General features: G+C 37.8%; 1 protein-coding gene across 2 annotated transcripts in view; it reads left to right on the top strand.

Moving 5' to 3' along the window:
* Nucleotides 1-18731, top strand: part of LOC126355139 (alanine aminotransferase 1-like) — a 76539-nt gene that overhangs the window by 43366 nt on the left and 14442 nt on the right. The window lies entirely within an intron of this gene.

Here is an 18731-nt window from a genome sequence, read left to right on the forward strand (position 1 = left end):
CCAAGATGGCTAACCAGACAATGTAGGATGGTTCTCTTTAGGAATGCTGATGCAGTGCATTGTACTAAACTCATTTCAATGTATTCACATTCATGTGACCAAGTAATTAATATTGAACTGGAAAGAACTAATAAAGTTCGATATAACAATGCAGCTTATACAATCATTATGTGGTTTGTAGACAAGATATCCCAGACCTACATTAGCAGTCTGTTTCTCAGCTAGGGTGCATTGGAATTTTTGAGTAAAATATATATTACACAACTATTTAAGGAAAAGTTGAATGTTGATCATTACAGTTCTGGAACCTGCTTGAAACTAATCACAATATTTCTCAGCAATGATCCATGATAGACACTGATACACCAGCCTTTGTTCCTTGCAATCAACAATTGGAAATTACACCAAATTTGAATGTTTCATAACCTAGCAAAAACACTGTTGGTATTCTTTTCTTTTGGAAGTGATTTGTGTCCATTGAAAGAAAACTCAAATTTGGACAATTTGTTATAGTAGTTGTGGGCCAGTATCATCTACAAAATGATCAGCCAGTAGAAATAATTTCATTTTACATAAACAACAACTGAGGAAATGATAGAGTGCTACTTACCATAAAGACGACACATTAAGTTGCAGACAGGCACAATTAAAAGACATTTACACAATGCTTTTGGCCACAGCCTTCATTAGCAAAAGATAAATGCATGTCATTCATATGCACAAGTAAGCACACCTCATGCACACATGACTACCAAGTCCAAATCTCAGGCCAGATTGCAACTATCACATGGGATGGAAGCAGCAATTTGGACGGGCAGGGAAGTGGAAGGGGAAGCAATAATAGTACATGGTTGGGAGGACAGGGAATGCTGTCTGACTGTTTGTGCAGGGATTCAACAGGTGGAGCATCAGGAGGTTGTGGGGCAGTGAGGCAGGAGAAAAGGAGCAAGAAAGAAGAGGAACTAAACTACAAAAAATGGGCAGATGTATTAGCAGAGGGTGCCAAAAAAGGAGGATGGGAGACAAGAATGAGGAGGAGATGATAGAACAAAGTGGTTGGAAACTGATGGGTGGAGGGCGTGGGGACAGTATTCTACTGTAAATTGGGGCCAGATGATTATGGGAGTGGAGAATATGTTGTAAGGATAACTTCCATTTATGCAGTTCAGAAAAACTGGAATTGGACGGCAGGATCCAGATGGCTTAGGTAGTGAAGCAGCCATTGAAATCAAGAGTGTTATGTTCTGCTGTGTCTTGTGCCACAGGATGAGCTACTTTTGGCCACAGTTTGGTGGTGGCCACTCATCCTGGTGGACAGCTGGTTGTTAGTCATACTAATATAAAAAGCAGTGCAGTGATTGTAGCAGAGCTGAAAAAATGACATGGCTGCTTTCAAGGGTGGCCTGGTGCCTGATGGGTTAGGATAAACCTGTGTCAGGACTAGAATAGGATGTGCTGGGTGGATGATTTAGGCAGGTCTTATACTTGGGCCTTCCACAGGGATGTGATCTTTGTGGCAAGGTGTTAGGATTGGGAGTGGCATAAGGGTGGACTAGGATGTTGTGGAGGTTTGTTGAGCAGTGGAGTACCACTTTAGGAGAGGTGATTGTTTGAAGCCTAGTTTTTCAACTGGGTCCAACCACTTCTGCTAGTCCATGGCATCAAGACTATGCAGCAGTTGTCTGCTATTTCTTGCTCTCCAGTTGTGAGGATGTCCTCATACATTTTCTCACTGACCTCATATTGTCCAGGGATGTACTCCTTCTGTAACCTCTGGTAATAAACTTTCTTCCTGTGCTTAATACCACACCCACAAATCTTCCACAATTATTGCTCAAGGAAGGAATCCATCCTGAGGTCTTATCAAGGTCTTTGATGAAATCGGACAAGTTTGATTTCTGAAATTTCCAGTATCATTGGGAAATGGAAGTTACCAGTGAGATGAGTAAGCCTGCTTTCAGTGTTACTGGACAGTGCTGACTGTGTGGGAAGTCAGACAGAACTCTCTGTGTGATTGCTAATGGCTGGAGATTATTGCTAGAAGATATGAAACAAACATCAGGATTGTATTCTTGCCTCAAAGCAACAGATTTAAATGTGGATTAGTCATTGGTATAAAAAATTAGATGGAGATTTTGACCTTCTGCCATCAGATACTTTGTTGCAATAAATAACTTCTTGTATCCACTCCAGATACACCATCTTTCACCTGAAATCAGAAGGTATGATTACAGGAGCTAGCAATTAGGTGTAAGTGTTTCATTTATGACACCAAAACACTAAAATGTACATACTTTGCACTTGTACACACAGTAGTCACATATTATATTCCGCTTTGGAGTATCTCACACAGAGAAATTTACTATGCAAAAGTGGATAGCAAAGACAATATGACATGTGCTTCAAACCTCCCACATTAAACATCTGTGCCTTACATTTCTGTTCCTGAAACAGTGTGTTTTATTCATGCAAATTTACATATTATTCTAAAAGATAGATATGCAACATGAACAGATCCATCATTCCAATGAGGTATCTATAATTAATCAATGGTTATGTAAAGGACACATTAGTGTAAGGCACAAGGGGGTTGCAGATGTAACTTATTTTTTATTCTAAAACAACTAAGTTTAGTGTTTTCTTTATCACTGTAGGCTTTTAGCTGATAAGGTTCATCTTAGAGATGTAACTGTCATTTTTGTTAGTAAGACTTAATTGTAATATTTATATAAATTGTAATAATGACTTGTCCCATGTCCATGTGTAATGACACACAGCAGGATTTCTAGGATCCATAAAAATACAATCAATTGATCTGCACCCAGGAAGGACTATGCAACAGACCCCATGAGCTACTGTTGATACAGGATCTGGGATCAGTTGCATGTCGCTTGCAATAACTACAGTGTAGGGTCTAAAACTTCTATGATGTTGTAACTTCTGTCCCCATTCACAAGATACTGTCCTTGCTACCACCTGTCGTCAATTTGATGTTTAAATATACAGAATTCAGGTGATTGAAAAAGTCATCATCTCTACAGGCCATTGTGACCACACCACGTAAGTACTGAATGTAGTCAAGGAAACCAGTTGAATTCAATTGCACTAAGTTCAGAGCAGTCTTCTCAAACTGGTCCAAAAACACACTGGCAAGAAATGATGACACAGAACTGCACTTGGCCATGCTACATGTTTGTTAATATTATCAGGTGATAGCTGTCAACCTTCTGACATAGAAACGTGCAGATATCTACAAAATAACCTGAGTCGAAACAAGGCCCCCGGAGTAGACAACATTCCATTGGAAGTACTGACAGCCTTGGGATAGCCAGTCCTGACAAAACTCTACCATCTGGTGAGCAAGATGTATGAGACAGGTGAAATACCCTCAGACTTCAAGAAGAATATAATAATTCCAATCCCAAAGAAAGCAGGTGTTGACAGATGTGAATATTACAGAACTATCAGTTTAATAAGTCACAGCTGCAAAATACTAATGCGAATTCTTTACAGATGAATGGAAAAACTAGTAGAAGCCGACCTCAGGGAAGATCAGTTTGGATTACGTAGAAATGTTGGAACACGTGAGGCAATACTGACCCTACGACTTACCTTAGAAGCTAGATTAAGGAAGGGCAAACCTACGTTTCTAGCATTTGTTGACTTAGAGAAAGCTTTTGACAATGTTGACTGGAATACTCTCTTTCAAATTCTGAAAGTGGCAGGGGTAAAATACAGGGAGCGAAAGGCTATTTACAATTTGTACAGAAACCAGATGGCAGTTATTAGAGTCGAGGGACATGAAAGGGAGGCAGTGGTTGGGAAGGGAGTGAGACAGGGTTGTAGTCTCTCCCCGATGTTATTCAATCTGTATATTGAGCAAGCAGTGAAGGAAACAAAAGAAAAATCTGGAGTAGGTATTAAAATCCATGGAGAAGAAATAAAAACTTTGAGGTTCGCCGATGACATCGTAATTCTGTCAGAGGCAGCAAAGGACTTGGAAGAGCAGTTGAACGGAATGGATAGTGTCTCGAAAGGATGATATAAGATGAATATCAACAAAAGCAAAATGAGGATAATGGAATGTAGTCGAATTAAGTCGGGTGATGCTGAGGGAATTAGATTAGGAAATGAGACACTTAAAGTAGTAAAGGAGTTTTGCTATTTGGGGAGCAAAATAACTGATGATGGTCAAAGCAGAGAGAATATAAAATATAGACTGGCAATGGCAAGGAAAGCATTTCTGAAGAAGAGAAATTTATTAACATCGAGTATAGATTTAAGTGTCAGGAAGTCATTTCTGAAAGTATTTGTAGGGAGTGTAGCCATGTATGGAAGCGAAACATGGACGATAAATAGTTTGGACAAGAAGAGAATAGAAGCTTTCAAAATGTGGTGCTACAGAAGAATGCTGAAGATTATATGGGTAGATCACATAACTAATGAGGAAGTATTGAATAGGATTGGGGAGAAGAGAAGTATGTGGCACAACTTGACCAGAAGAAGGGATCGGTTGGTAGGACATGTTCTGAGACATCAAGGGATCACCAATTGTAGTATTGGATGGCAGTGTGGAGGGTAAAAATCGTAGAGGAGACCAAGAGATGAATACACTAAGCAGATTCAGAAGGATGTAGGTTGCAGTAGGTACTGGGAGATGAAGAAGCTTGCACAGGATAGAGTAGCAAGGAGAGCTGCAGCAAACCAGTCTCAGGACTGAAGACCACAACAACAACAACAACAACAACAACTCGGAGTACACAGTGCACAGCTCTACAGAAAAATGAAACGGGAAAAATAAAATCTACTGCTGAACTAGGCCATTTCCCATTAGCTTCAAATTATGAAATTGTGAACTTGGACTTTCATCGTCACATAAAAGTTGCTTTCCTCCCCTCTCCACCCTCTCACTAATCTCCCACTGATCCATGGTAGGTTGTCATTAGGAGTGAAAGAGTTTTTACAATTAACTTTGCAAAATTCTGTGAAATCAAAAACACATTTGAACTTCCACCAAATTACACAAGTGTCCTTGATTGCTCATCTAAGGAATGAGTTATATTCTGAGATTGTTGCTGGTGATAGTAAAAATAATTCAACAATTCCAATACATGCACTCACAACACAGCAAACAAATATAATTTTAATGTAGACTTTACCTCCTTGTTGAGGTTTCAGAATGGAGTTATGTACTCTAGTGGTAAGATATTCAAGCTCGTGTCTAACATATAACAAGAAATTTTGGGTCTCTACCAGTCCAAAACAAAATTAAAAACATAATGCATTAGCCACTCTTTCTACTGATACAAACAATCTGAATATAGAGGATTGAAATATTCTGTTAGCTTTATGGTATGCAGCAGTGCTCATTATAAAGAAGCTGATGACAAGTAATAATATACTATGAATAGGGATAAGTATTTATAGAAAATATATATGAAAAATACCATTCTCATAAAGTACATATGAATCTACTAATAGCAGATACAGCAGCCTATATAATAAAAATGAGGAGGCAGCAGCTTTTTTTAAAAAGAAGCAACTTTTTCTAATTTGCTTTCTTAAATTTAGATGATGTGTGTGGGAATAGCATTAAGCATTATGGGAGCTGTGGAACACGATGAATGAATGAAATGTTAGTGTGGATGCATGTAAGAGTGGATTCATGAATTATATTGTCAGTTTACCAATATGCTTTGAAACATTTAAGGGTATTGAAATCAGCAGTTTCTGCTTAGATAAATAATTGTAAGATTGTGCTACAGATTAGTTGTTAACAAAAATCATTCATAATTACCACAGTATAAAGATTTACAACAGAAAATTTTCAGATATTTTTGGAGAAATTTGAAGCCATATTGCCTCTCCAAGCATGCAAAAGAGAGCAAATTATATATTTTTAATAGTAATTTTCTAAAAGAAAATAATCATGGAAAAAATTTAAATGTTACTTAACACTTACAACCTGAGTTCTATAGTTGATTTCCCCAGCAGAACTGAACAGAATATACAACACTAATAGATAATATATTTGTAAATGAACACTTAATCAATGATGTAAATATTTATCTGAATTCAGTGGCCTCCCTGGCCCTGATGCATAACTAACCATTACTCAGAATTTGTGATTGAGTTAGTCTCTCTTTTAACTGTAATACATCACACATCCTTCAAACAAGAATCTGTGCCCAATAATCGGAGGAAAGCACAAGTTACATCAATCTGCTGTCCAATATCATTGGCATTCATCTATTGCAGAACCCTAGAGAATATTCAAAGTTTGAATATAATGGGGTATCCCAAACAATACGACCTCTACCACCATGGTTTCCAAAATCAGCAATCATGCAAAACCCAACTCACACTTTTCTTAAATAACATGCTGAAAGCTATGGAACAAAGCAGTCTGGTGAATGCAGTATTTCTTCACTTCGTAAAAGCATTTGAGTCACTACCACATCAATGGTTATTAACAAAATTACAATAATGTGAAATATCAAATGTAATTTGGGAATGGATTGAAGAATTCTTGGTACAGTATGCAGCATATTATCTACAATTGAGAATTAACAGATTTAGAAGTAAATTGTAGCATGTACCAGGGCACTTTTTGTTCCTGATTTATGTTAATCTTTTTGCAGACAATATTAAAAGTAACCTCAGGCTTATTGTAGAAGATGCAGTTATCTACAGGTTGTCCCAAAAGAGACTTTACAACTTCAGTATCAAGTAACTCAAATTGTAGTAACCATTTTAGAGAGAAAAAAGTTTGTTTCATGCACCAGCTCAAAATTTTTTTTGATCATTCTTTGATCAAGCTCTAGATGCACCACCCTTATGCCACATACTGTATCTAGACAATATTCCAACTCAGTCCAAGTCCATTCTAATATGTCAAGATTAACTGTCTCAGTATCTACCAGTATTCTTGCCTTCAAACTGGCAACATCATGCTTAGGGCCATAGTACACTAGGTCACTGACATAATCCCACTCAAAGAAGTCAAGGAGTGTAATGTCAGGGGATCAAGGAGGCCAGGGAATTTGATCAGCTCTTCCAGTCCATTGTTTTGGGAGAGTCCTGTAAGATAATGTCTCACTGGCAAAGCTCAGTGTAGAAGTGCATCATCTTGTTGCCTGTATATTGCTTCAAATTCACACTCCCTCTATCAATGAAGTTTCTGTGCTATTTTCTTTTAGATGGCGAAGAGGTCAGGATTTTTCGTAGCACCTTCTGCAATTTCTCTGAACTTGGATGTCTGACTTTGTTTTAATGAACCAAGCCACACACCTTGCCTTTTCCTGTACAAACTATTTGTCAATTCCTACCACCATGCTCCAAAAAAAAAATTCTGTTAGTTAGTTAGTTAGTTGCTATTGCCACCTGGAAAGGCAAAATTTTTACTCATGACCTCACTATTTTTTTATTGATGAACCATACAAAATTCACTGTTTTTCTCTAACTTAATTAAAAGCTGAGTTATAGGACTCTGAAGTTATAAAACATCTTTTGGGAAATCCTATATAATGAAATCTGCAAAAAATCTGAACAAATCTCAGACAGGTGTTGACAAGATTTTAAAGTCATATGAATACTGGCAATTTGCTTTAAATGTTCAGAAATGTAAAATTGTTCACTCTACAAAACCAAAGAAAAGGAGGTATCCTAGGACTACAATGTCAATGAATCACAAGTGGAATCAGTCAACTCATGCAAATACCTGAGAGAACAGTTTGTGGAGACAGGAAATTGAAGACAACATATGCACAGAGGCACGTAATGCTTGTGGTAGGCTTCAATTCATTGGTATTTTCCCTTGAAAACGTAGTCAGCCTACAAAGGCAACTGGTTATAGATCGATTACATGCCCTCTCTCACAATATTCTTCAAGTTTGTGTGACCGATACTAAATAGGAGTAAGGGGAGTCATTGAATGTATACAAATACAAGCACAGGTTACCTTGGCCCATGGGACTTGGAAAGGCTGAAAAATGTGAACGGGCAGACAAATGAATATATCAAGGAATATACAAAAAAAATCCCTAATTATACTCAAAGGCAGGACACCCTGAGTGTGGTACACTGGGAAATACCCTCCATAATGTGCATCACTGACATGCTGTTCTCTACAAACGACTTAATGTGTACATTGAATAATCCATCTGATTAGAATGAAGTAGTATAGTACAAAACAAAAAAAGTAATGAACTGATAATAGAAAGTTTCAGCCAGTCTGACAGGAAGCTGAATGGTTTGATGTGTATAATGTATGATCTATTCTAAATCTGATGTATTTATAGAGAAATTTCTGTCAGTCTTTAACAGTTGCTTTCCAAAGAAAATAATAAAGTATGCACCAGTCATGTATTACAGAAGGAATCAAAATACTGTGTGCAAGAAAAAGGATATAATGTGATACATTTAAGACAAACAGAGAAGCAGGACTAATTTCAGATTAAAATAAATACTCTGATATCTTATGAAAAAATTAAAAATGAACCTCTGTAGGTCTGAAATTTGTAATTCAGATAATAAAAGTTACATGGGGAATAAATCAGTAAAGAATGAGAGAACTTCAGTAATAAAGAATACAGTGAAAGAATAAATGACAGCAGTCAGAAAGCCAACATATTTATTAGTTGCTCCCTGGAATCAATTTAGAACAGTATTGTAGACAGTTGTGGGATAAAGCAATAGCACATATGCAAGAAGCAACACCAATTAACATATATACAACCAGATCGCAATTCCTTCATGCTCTGTCAGGGATATACTGTAAATAATTCGCTCAGAAGCAAATCCCTCATGGAGTTATTGTGTGAAGTAAATTACTCAAATGCTCTTCTTCACATTCAGTTACATATGCAGTACATCACTTTCACAGGGTACATTCTAGGACTGCTCCCCTTTAATAGAAATGTAGTAAGACAGATATTAATACTGAGATGTCTCATCATGTACCCCTTAAAATAATGGAAAAAATTATGTACACAAGAACACAGCTAACCCAAATTAAGAAGCTTTGTTTCACTAAGTATTTCAAAAGGATTTCTCCACAAAGCATGCTATCTTTTAAGTAAAGAATTGGGTTACACAAAAATTAAATGACAAAATATAGCCAATTAGTATTTTGTGTCACTTTGTTTTGATGAGTAGTCTCCTTCACTGTTAAATTAGTTACATTATGCCAGAACTTTCCTTATACCAATAAGTGTACACTATCTGATCAAATGCATCCAGACACTTATTAGTGAACTTTAATGTGGTTTATGTCCATGCTTCATCTTTATGATGGCTTGGACTCTCCAGGGGCACTTCCAGTGAGGCGTCTGAATGTCTGTGGAAGAATGGCAGCCCATTCTTCCTCAAGATCTGAAACCAGATATAGTAGTGATGTTGAACACTGGGGTTTGGAGTGAAGTCAGTTTTCTGGCTCATCCCAAGAGTGTTCCAGTTGGGTTCAGGTTGAGACTCTGGGCAGACCAGCAAATTTCAGGAATGTTTTGTCCACCACCCATTGGCTCACTCATGCTGCTTTATGACAGGGTACCTTTTCATGCTGATACAAACAATCATCATCTCTGAACTGTTCCTGTACCTTAACCAATACAAAGTGCTGTAAAATATACATATATCCTTCTGGATTAACCGTTTCCTTAAGCCCAATAAGAGAACCTTACTGTAACCATGAAAAACACCCCCACACCCTGCTTCATTGTTGGACTATGCGCGATGGCAGGGAATGTTCTCCAGGCATTCCCCAAACCAAAAACCATTCCATCTGATTGTCTCAGTGTATAGCATGATTCATAATTCCAAATCACTCATTTCCAGTCATCCACTGTCCAGTATCGTCACTCTCTACACCGCTTCAAGGGCTGTTTAGTGCTGACTACAGAAACATGTTGCTTATGAACAGCAACTTCACCATTGTACCCCATTATTTGTAACTCCCTATGCACAGTCATTGTGCTAGCTGGACTGCTGGTAGCACTTTGGAATTTCTGAGTGATTTGTACTGCTGATTTCATGAGTTTTCTTACAATTAACCTCCGCAATGCTTGTCGGTCCCTGTCCGTCAGTACCTGAGGTCTACTTGATCTTTATTTATCTGTGGTTGCACCTTCACATTTTCACTTCACAATCACATCATCAACACTCCACTTTAACACCTTTAGAAGGAAACTTCCTGGCAGATTAAAACTATGTGCCGGACCAAGACTCGAACTCCGGCCCTTTGCCTTTCGCAGACAAGTGCTCTACCATCTGAGCTACCCAAGCACGACTCACACCCCATCCTCACAGCTTTACTTCTGCCAGTATCTCGTCTCCTGCCATCCAAACCTCACAGAAGCTCTCCTGCGAACCTTACAGAACTAGCACTCCTGAAAGAAAGGATACTGCAGAGAAATGACTTAGCCACAGCCTGGGGGATGTTTCCAGAATGAGATTTTCACTCTGCTGCAGAGTGTAAATCTCATACCTTTAGAAGGGTTGAAAAGTTCATAATGGATTTGTTACTTAGGTGGCATCCAAATTAGTCCATGTTCAAAATCACTGAGCTTTTCTGATCAACCCATTCTGGTGTTACTGCTTTTCTACTGATGGCACATTACTCCCCACCTCTTTTTATGCTGGTGGGTCTGCCACTTGTGACATATAGTGGTTAATTCCGCATTACATGATGATGTCTGGATATTGTTGATTAGTGTATCTCTTGCAGAAGCCTTTTTAAGGATCTTGGGATTCTTGATCGCTTCCCAAACCACCTATTTCTTAATGTTTTTTTGTAGCTGTTAATAGAAATTAATATCAATTGAACTGTGATTAATGGTCACAATACACAACAAAACCAGTTTTCATGTGGACTTGGCCTCCTTGTGTATTATTCCGAATTGAATCTTATACTCCTGTGGGAAGATATTCAACACACTCCTGTCCCACATAAAGCAAGAAATTCCCTTTCACTTCAATAAAGACTGCTACGGTCGCAGGTTCGAATCCTGCCTCGGGCATGGATGTGTGTGATGTCCTTAGGTTAGTTAGGTTTAAGTAGTTCTAAGTTCTAGGGGACTGATGACCACAGATGTTAAGTCCCATAGTGCTCAGAGCCATTTGAACCATTTTATTTGAGCTTCAATAAAAAAATTAAGAACATTCTTCACTAGCTCCTGTTTCTACAAATTATCTGAATATTTACATTTAGTGACTGAAATATTTTCTTGCTACATGTTCTATAATGGTGTCTATTGCAGAGCTGCATGACAAGTAGTTGTTGTTGTTGTGGTCTTCAGTGCAAAGAGTGTTTTACTGCAGATCTCCCAGCTAGTTTAAGCTGTGTGAGTCCCTTCAGCTATGAATAACTACTGCAACCTACATCCTCTTGAACCTGCTTACTGTATTGATGTCTTAGTCTCCTTCTACAATTCATACCCCCACCACTTCTCGCCAATACTAAAATGGTCATCACTTGATGCCTCACAATGTATCCTCTCAACTGATCACTTCTTTTCATAAGGTTGTACCACAAATTTAATTTCTCCCCAGTTCTATTCAACACTGTAAACTGGGCCAACTTTGGACCACATTTTTCGGATTTTTAGGGTTAAAATTTATTATGTCCTTCATTTTTGCTTCTAAAAATTCCAAAAAAATCCTGTAATAAAAGTGATGATTTTCTGAGTACATATTGACACAGAAGGTGTATTTAATCATTACTGTTTGAAAAAAAATCTGAAATTAGTTAATATTGCCCCATTATAGGAGAACAGTTTGACTTTTTGGAAAACATTTTTTATTAGTTGTTCAAAATTTTACATAAGTTATGAAAAATGATATTAATCCAGGTTATAACCTAAAGTAAGGTAGAAGAAAGGTAGTTAAAGTTATGTATTGATACTTCACTGAACATTTTATTGAATGAAAATGTTATACAAACCTGTGTAATACAAACAGGGCAAGTTTATTTATGAGTTGAGAAAAGAATGAAGTTAGCCAGTTTCAGAACACAGTAATATCCTCTCCTAATTGGTCTGGACTCATTTATTCTCATTTTTATATCTGAAAAATCACAGGTCATTACATCTTCTTTCTCTAATAGTGGCCACTTCCAGAAACTCATAATTTTCTCCATGGACATCACTGTAATTTTCTTCATTCCGTCTTCTGTGCCAGGATGGAGTTTTCTGTTATAACTGACTGCAATGTAGTCATTTTCTTTCAGATCTTCTTTGCATGATTTATCCTCTTTTTTAGTTAGGACTCTTCCCATCCCATGTGGTAAGTATTTTTTTTAGTTAGGGTATTCATTAGTGTCACAGTCTTGCTGCCCACCCTCCAGGTTATCATTTGTAGAATCAACAACACTGAAGTCAAACTCATCACTGGAGGAACTAATACACCAGTAATTTTTTTCATGGCCATCCCTCATTTCTCTTTCTCTCATTTACAGGTCAGTCAAGCATTTGCACTTCCATGTCTTCAGGGGTGATTCGTTTTCCAGGCTCCACATTTACCAGTTTCCATTTTTTTCTTACAACAGGTGTAGCCTCTCTCCTCAGACTAATTGCTGTTTCAAAGAATGCTTCAGTGGTGCATTCAGTATTCACAGACCTTTCAGCACCAGACAGTCTTTTCAGAAATGCATTTGCATCAAAAGGATAGCTACATAAACTCTAAAATCTGAAACCCTGTTTTCTTCTTTGCTTTAATGAGATTTTGTCACTAGCCTCTTAAGCAATTTTGGAAACACATCCTTAGGCAGAGTCTAGATATTTTCTTCATTTGTAGTTTTGCACCATGAGTAAGTGTACTTATTTGAAACTAGTGTGACTTTGGCCCACAACAAAGTTGTTTTAGAGAACCTACATTGCAACATCAAGTGTAATTTCAAAATGTTGGAAGAAAGTACATAGAAATTTACTAATGAGGTAATGTCATTAAATAATGTAAATAAACTGATAGTTACTTGAATTTTAAGGGTGAAATTGAGATCCACAGACAAGAAAGTTGTTGTACTACTTTACCATGACAAAAGAGGGGACTCCCTTGTAACCAGCTTTGGTTGAGACTATACATACTAGCAAAAGAGAATAGAACACGTGGATTTCCAGCATCTTAAGAATAGTCTCTGGAGGAAAAAAACATCTTTTCACTGTATGTGGGACCAAGTTTCCCAAATGACCAAGGTTGGCCCAATTTATGGTACTTCCTCGTTAGTCACATGATCTACACCTATGATCTTCAGCATTTTTCTGTAGCACTACATTTCAAAATCTTCTGTTCTCTTCTTGTTTGAAATGTTAACCATCCACATTTCACTTTTGTCTAAGACTATACTAAAGCCAAATACTTTCAGAACAGACTTTCTAACACTTAAATTTACAGTCAGTGTTGACAAATTTCTGTTATTCACAAACACTTTACTTGCCACTGCCATTAAGAAATATTTCACTGTCCAAATAGCAAGACTTTCCTACTACTTTTAGAGTCTCGTTTCCTAACTTAATTCTCTCAGCACTTTGATTCCTTCTCCTAATTTTCTTTGGTTTTCTTTACTGCTTGTCCAATGAACTGATAGAAGGACACTGGGGATAGGCTACAACTCTCTCTCACTCCCCTCTCAACTACTGGTTCCCTTTCATGCTCTCTAATTCTTTCAACTGCTGTCTGGTTTGTGTACAAGTTGCAAATAACATCTTGCTCCTTGTATTTAAGCCCTTCGACCTTCAGATTGTCAAGACGTGTATTTCAGTCAACACTGTCAAAAACTTTCTTTAAGTTTACAAATGTTATAAGTGTAGGTTTGCCTTTCTTTAACCTACCTTTATAATATAAGTCATAGAGGCAGTATTGTAATTGTAATTGTAATTGTAATTTTATTTATCCTATAGATCATACATTGTGTGCAGAGGAGCACATGATTATAAAGGACAAGTCAAAATTGGAAATGAGATGATATATGGTTAAAATTATTATGAGAGTGATTTTATAATGATACAAATGCTCATATAATAAATATGTAATTCCTAGAAACAGAAAAGCATATAGATGGATATTTTATGAAAAATTCAGAACTGCATAATACACACATAAAAAATGTTTTGCATCACCTCATTTCCGGAACTTGTACAGAAAATTGGATAGTACATCAACATAAACATCATTTCTTCCCTTTTTATTGCTCATGAAAACCACACACTGTATGTTGTTGTACCACCATACAGAGAGACCTTCAGAGTTGGTGGTCCAGATTGCTGTACACACCAATACCTCTAATACCCAGTAGCTCATCCTCTTGCATTCATCCATGCCTGTAATTGTTGTGGCATACTATCCACAAGTTCATCAAGGCACTGTTGGTCCAGACTGTCCCACTTCTCAATGGCGATTCAGCGTAGATCCCTCAGAGTGGTTGGTGGGTCACATCATCCATAACCAGCCCTTTTCAATCTGTCCCAAGTATGTTCGATAGGGTTCATGTCTGGAGGACATGCTGGCCACTCTAGTAGAGCAATGTCATTATCCTGAAGGAAGTCATTCACAAGATATGCATGATGGGGGAGTGAATTGTTGTCCATGAAGGTGAATTCATCACCAATATGCTTGCACTATCAGTTGGAGGATGACATTCATGTATTGTACAGCCAATATGGCGCCTTCCGTGACCACCAGCAGCATACGCCGGCCCCACATAACGCCACCCCAAAACAGCAGGGAACCTCTCCTTGATGCACTCGCAGGACAGTGCATCTAAGGTGTTCAGCCTGACCAGGTGACCTCCAAACACGTATCCGATGATTGTCTGGTCAAAGGCTTCTGCGATACTCATCGGTGGAGAGAATGTGACACCAATCCTAAGCTGACCATTCGGCATGTTGTTGAGCCCATCTATACTGCACTACATGGTGTCATGGTTGCAAAGATGGACCTCAGCATGGACATTGAGAGTGAAGTTGTGCATCATGCAGCCTATTGCGCACAGTTTGAGTCATGTCCTGTGGCTGCAAAAAAAGCATTATTCAACTTGGTGGCATTGCTGTCAGGGTTCCTCCGAGCCATGATCTGTAGGTAGAGGACATCCACTGTAGTAGTAGCCCTCTGGTGGCCTGAGCGAGGCATTTCATCAACAGTTCCTGTCTCTCTGTATCTCCTCCATGTCTGAACAACATTGCTTTGGTTCATTCCGAGACACCTGAACACTTCCCTTGTTGAGAGACCTTCCTGGCACAAAGTAACAATGTGGACACAATCAAACCATGGTACTGACCATCTTGGCATGGTTGAACTACATATAACACAAGTCATGTACCTCCTTCCTGGTGGAATGACTAGAACTGAAAGGCTGTCTGATCCCCTCCATCTGCTAGGCGTTGCTTATGCATGGTTGTTTACATCTTTGGGTGGGTTTAGTGAGATCTCTGAACAGTCAAAGAGACTGTGTCTGTGATAAAATATCAACAGTCAACATCTACCTTCAGGAGTTCTGGGAACCGGGGAGATGCAAAACTTTTTTTTATGTATGTATTTCTAAATAAGTTCACATTATTAAGGGAAAGAAGCACATAAGCAAATAACATGGAAATTCAAAAGAGCCATATACATTTAAAAATTAATTGTTTCATATGTTCCTATATTTCTTGGAACCCAAACTGATCGCCCCCAAGGTTAAATTTTACCAGTTTTTCCATTCTTCTGTAAATAATTTGTGTCAGTATTTTGCAACAATGACTTATTAAACTGGTAGTTTAGTAATATCCACACTTGTCAGTGCCTGCTTTCTTTGTAATTGCAATTATTACATTCTTGTTGAAATATGAGAGTATTTAGCCTGTATCATACATACTGCACACCATGTGGCATAGTGTTGTCCTGGCTGGCTCTCCAAAAGGTGTTAATAGTTCTGAGGGAATATTTTTTATTTCATGGTCTATGTTTCCAAATAGGTTTTTCTGCACCCTCTCACATTCTTCTCGCAGTATCATATTACACATTCCATTTCCATCTATTTCATGTTCCCTTTTTATAACATTGCCTTTACATCACTTTCCTTTTTTAGTCCCTCCATATATCCCTTTCACCTTTCTGCTTCCCTTCTTTTCTTACAACAGGAGGCTCCAATGTTGGGATCATGGATTTGCTTCATACTTTGTACATCTTTAGTGGACCATTAAAACAACATAATGTGCAAGTAGGAAGGTGCACTACTCTGGTAATTCTGAGAAAATTGAGAGAGAAGTTTTACACATCTATTACGTAACTGAGGTACCAAAGCGAAGGGACATGTGTCACTTCAGTAAAGTGGTGAGTGTTCACACTTGGCAAGTGGGTCATAGACAAGGTGACAGCTCAAATCCTGCTTTGATTTACCTTTTAATCTATATTTTTTCATCAATGGTCATATTATTTAATTAATACGACATTTGAGATGTAACGTAACAAAAAAAACCACATGCATTCTCATGAAGTTGTTGTGAATTTCATTTGTTATTTGACTATTTACTGTTTGTAATTAAATTTTCAAGGTTGATGGACAGGCACGGAAGGAACAAGTCAAACCTTGATAAATAATGCTGCAAATGATATTATCCGTAATCAGTAATATAGTAAGTCGCAATATTCCAGATCACAAAAGTAATGTACAATTACTTGCCAGATGTGCTCTTGACATCACATGTTGCAGGGTGGTATTTGTCATGTAGACATGGAAAAGAGAAATGGAAACTTCATGCAAATACACCTTTTTTCATTACATTATCTCTCAAAACTTCATACAAATTAAATAATATGACAAGTGATGAAAAAAGAATAGATTACTAATTAAGTTTGAGTGGAAGTCGAACCATTCCCTCATACACATTCATTTTATGAAGCTTGAATGCTAATCATTTGACCACCATGAACTCTTACATCCAGCACCTACGCAAAAATATGTAAGCCATGTAACAGACATATAAAACGTCCCTTGCATTTTCTCAGAATTGCCAGAGTAGTGCACCTTACTATTTGCACATTGTGTTGTTTTAATAGCCTACTAAAGGCATACAAAGTTTGAAGTAAATCTGTGATCCCAACATCGTGGCTTCCCATTGTTAGTAATGTTTTCCATCTGAGCTTTTGACATCGATACAGCTGCATTTCTTTTCTCCAGACGTCTCTCTAACTTTCTAATAGACAACATCTACATTTATTCTAGTTACACATACATCTATAGCCTTGCATTTGTCCCCTAGCCATTCCTGCATAGCAATTTTGCATATCCTGTCAATCTCATTTTACAGCTGTCTGTATGCCCTTTCACACGTTTCATTCTTATATTTTCTTCTTTTGTGAATTAAATTCAATGACTGCTGTGTTATCAATATATATCTACTAGGACTTATCTTTTTACTTATTTAATCCTCTACTGCTTTCACTATTTCATCTCTCAAAGCTATCCATGTTACTTCTATTTCTATTGCATTTCTTCACCCTGTTTCAGTCAGTCACTGTTGGTTGCTCCTTTTGAAACTCTCAACAAGATCTGATTCTTTCAACTTATCCAGGTCCCATCTACTTGTTTCTTACCCTGTTGTAATTTCTTCAGTGTTAATCTGGAGATCAAAACCAATAAATTTGTCTGATTCCACATTGGCTCCTATAAATGTGTCACAGTTTAAAATCTTGTTTTGAAATCTCTGTCTTACCATATTCTCCTGCTACTATATTTCTGCTATTTCATTTCATACTACCGATTTCCAATACTACATCAAAATTAAATTTTCCTCTCTCTTAACCATCTGAACAATTTCTTTTGTCTCATCACACATTTTCCCAGTTTTTCTTTATCTGAACAGCTAGTTATGTCAGGTGTTGACTTCTTGTCTATCTTGGCTCTGATAATGCATTCACTATACTGTTCATAGTTGCTGGGCCACATTCATATTTTCTTATTTATTTTTGACCTACTCTTATCCATATTTGAATTTGTGTTTAAAAGCTTGTACTCACCTCATCAGAAGTTCTGTTCATCCAGCCACTAAACTTGACTAATTTTCACTATATCTCCCTTTGACGTATGAATTTCCCTTTCTAAATTCTCTATGTTACCTACCAGAGTAAGGGATCTAACACTCCCGACTCCAAAACCTAGAACGCCACTGCGTCCACATGTGGGTGCACAGCCACAAGTGTGGAGGTAGCAGCATGAATGTTCACACAGGCATTGGATTATGCGAGGCTGATGGGGAGAGAGGAATTCCACCCTACTGGCACAACCTGTAGGATTCAAAAGAAGTGTTACAGCCTCATTCATAGGAGTGTCAGCCACATATTTCTCCATCTGCATTTTAAAATTTTGTACGATTCTCTTAGTCTCACCATTTGATGGGGAGAGAAAAAGTAGAGAGAAAGGTGTTGAATTCCATTTCTCCAGCAGAATTTGCCAAAAACCTGGCAGTGAAACTGAGGTCCACTCTTTGACACCATTGTGAGAGGATGTCTCTTGATACCAAAAATTCTGCTGTGACTGTTACCTTTGCTATTAAGGACTGAAAGTTGACCACATATGGAAAGTTGGAGTATGCATTAAGGACAGTCAACCTGGCAGTATCCAGGAAGGGGCTTGCAAAGTCAATATGAACATTCTCCCAAGGGTGGGAGGGCATCCAGCAGGGTGAGAACATTTGGCAGGGAGCCACTTGTTGTTGTCCACACTGATGAGCAGTTGTGGACAAGATGTTCAATCTGCTGGT

Source organism: Schistocerca gregaria, chromosome 3 (genome assembly GCF_023897955.1).
Source record: "Schistocerca gregaria isolate iqSchGreg1 chromosome 3, iqSchGreg1.2, whole genome shotgun sequence".
NCBI classification, from domain to species: domain Eukaryota; kingdom Metazoa; phylum Arthropoda; class Insecta; order Orthoptera; family Acrididae; genus Schistocerca; species Schistocerca gregaria.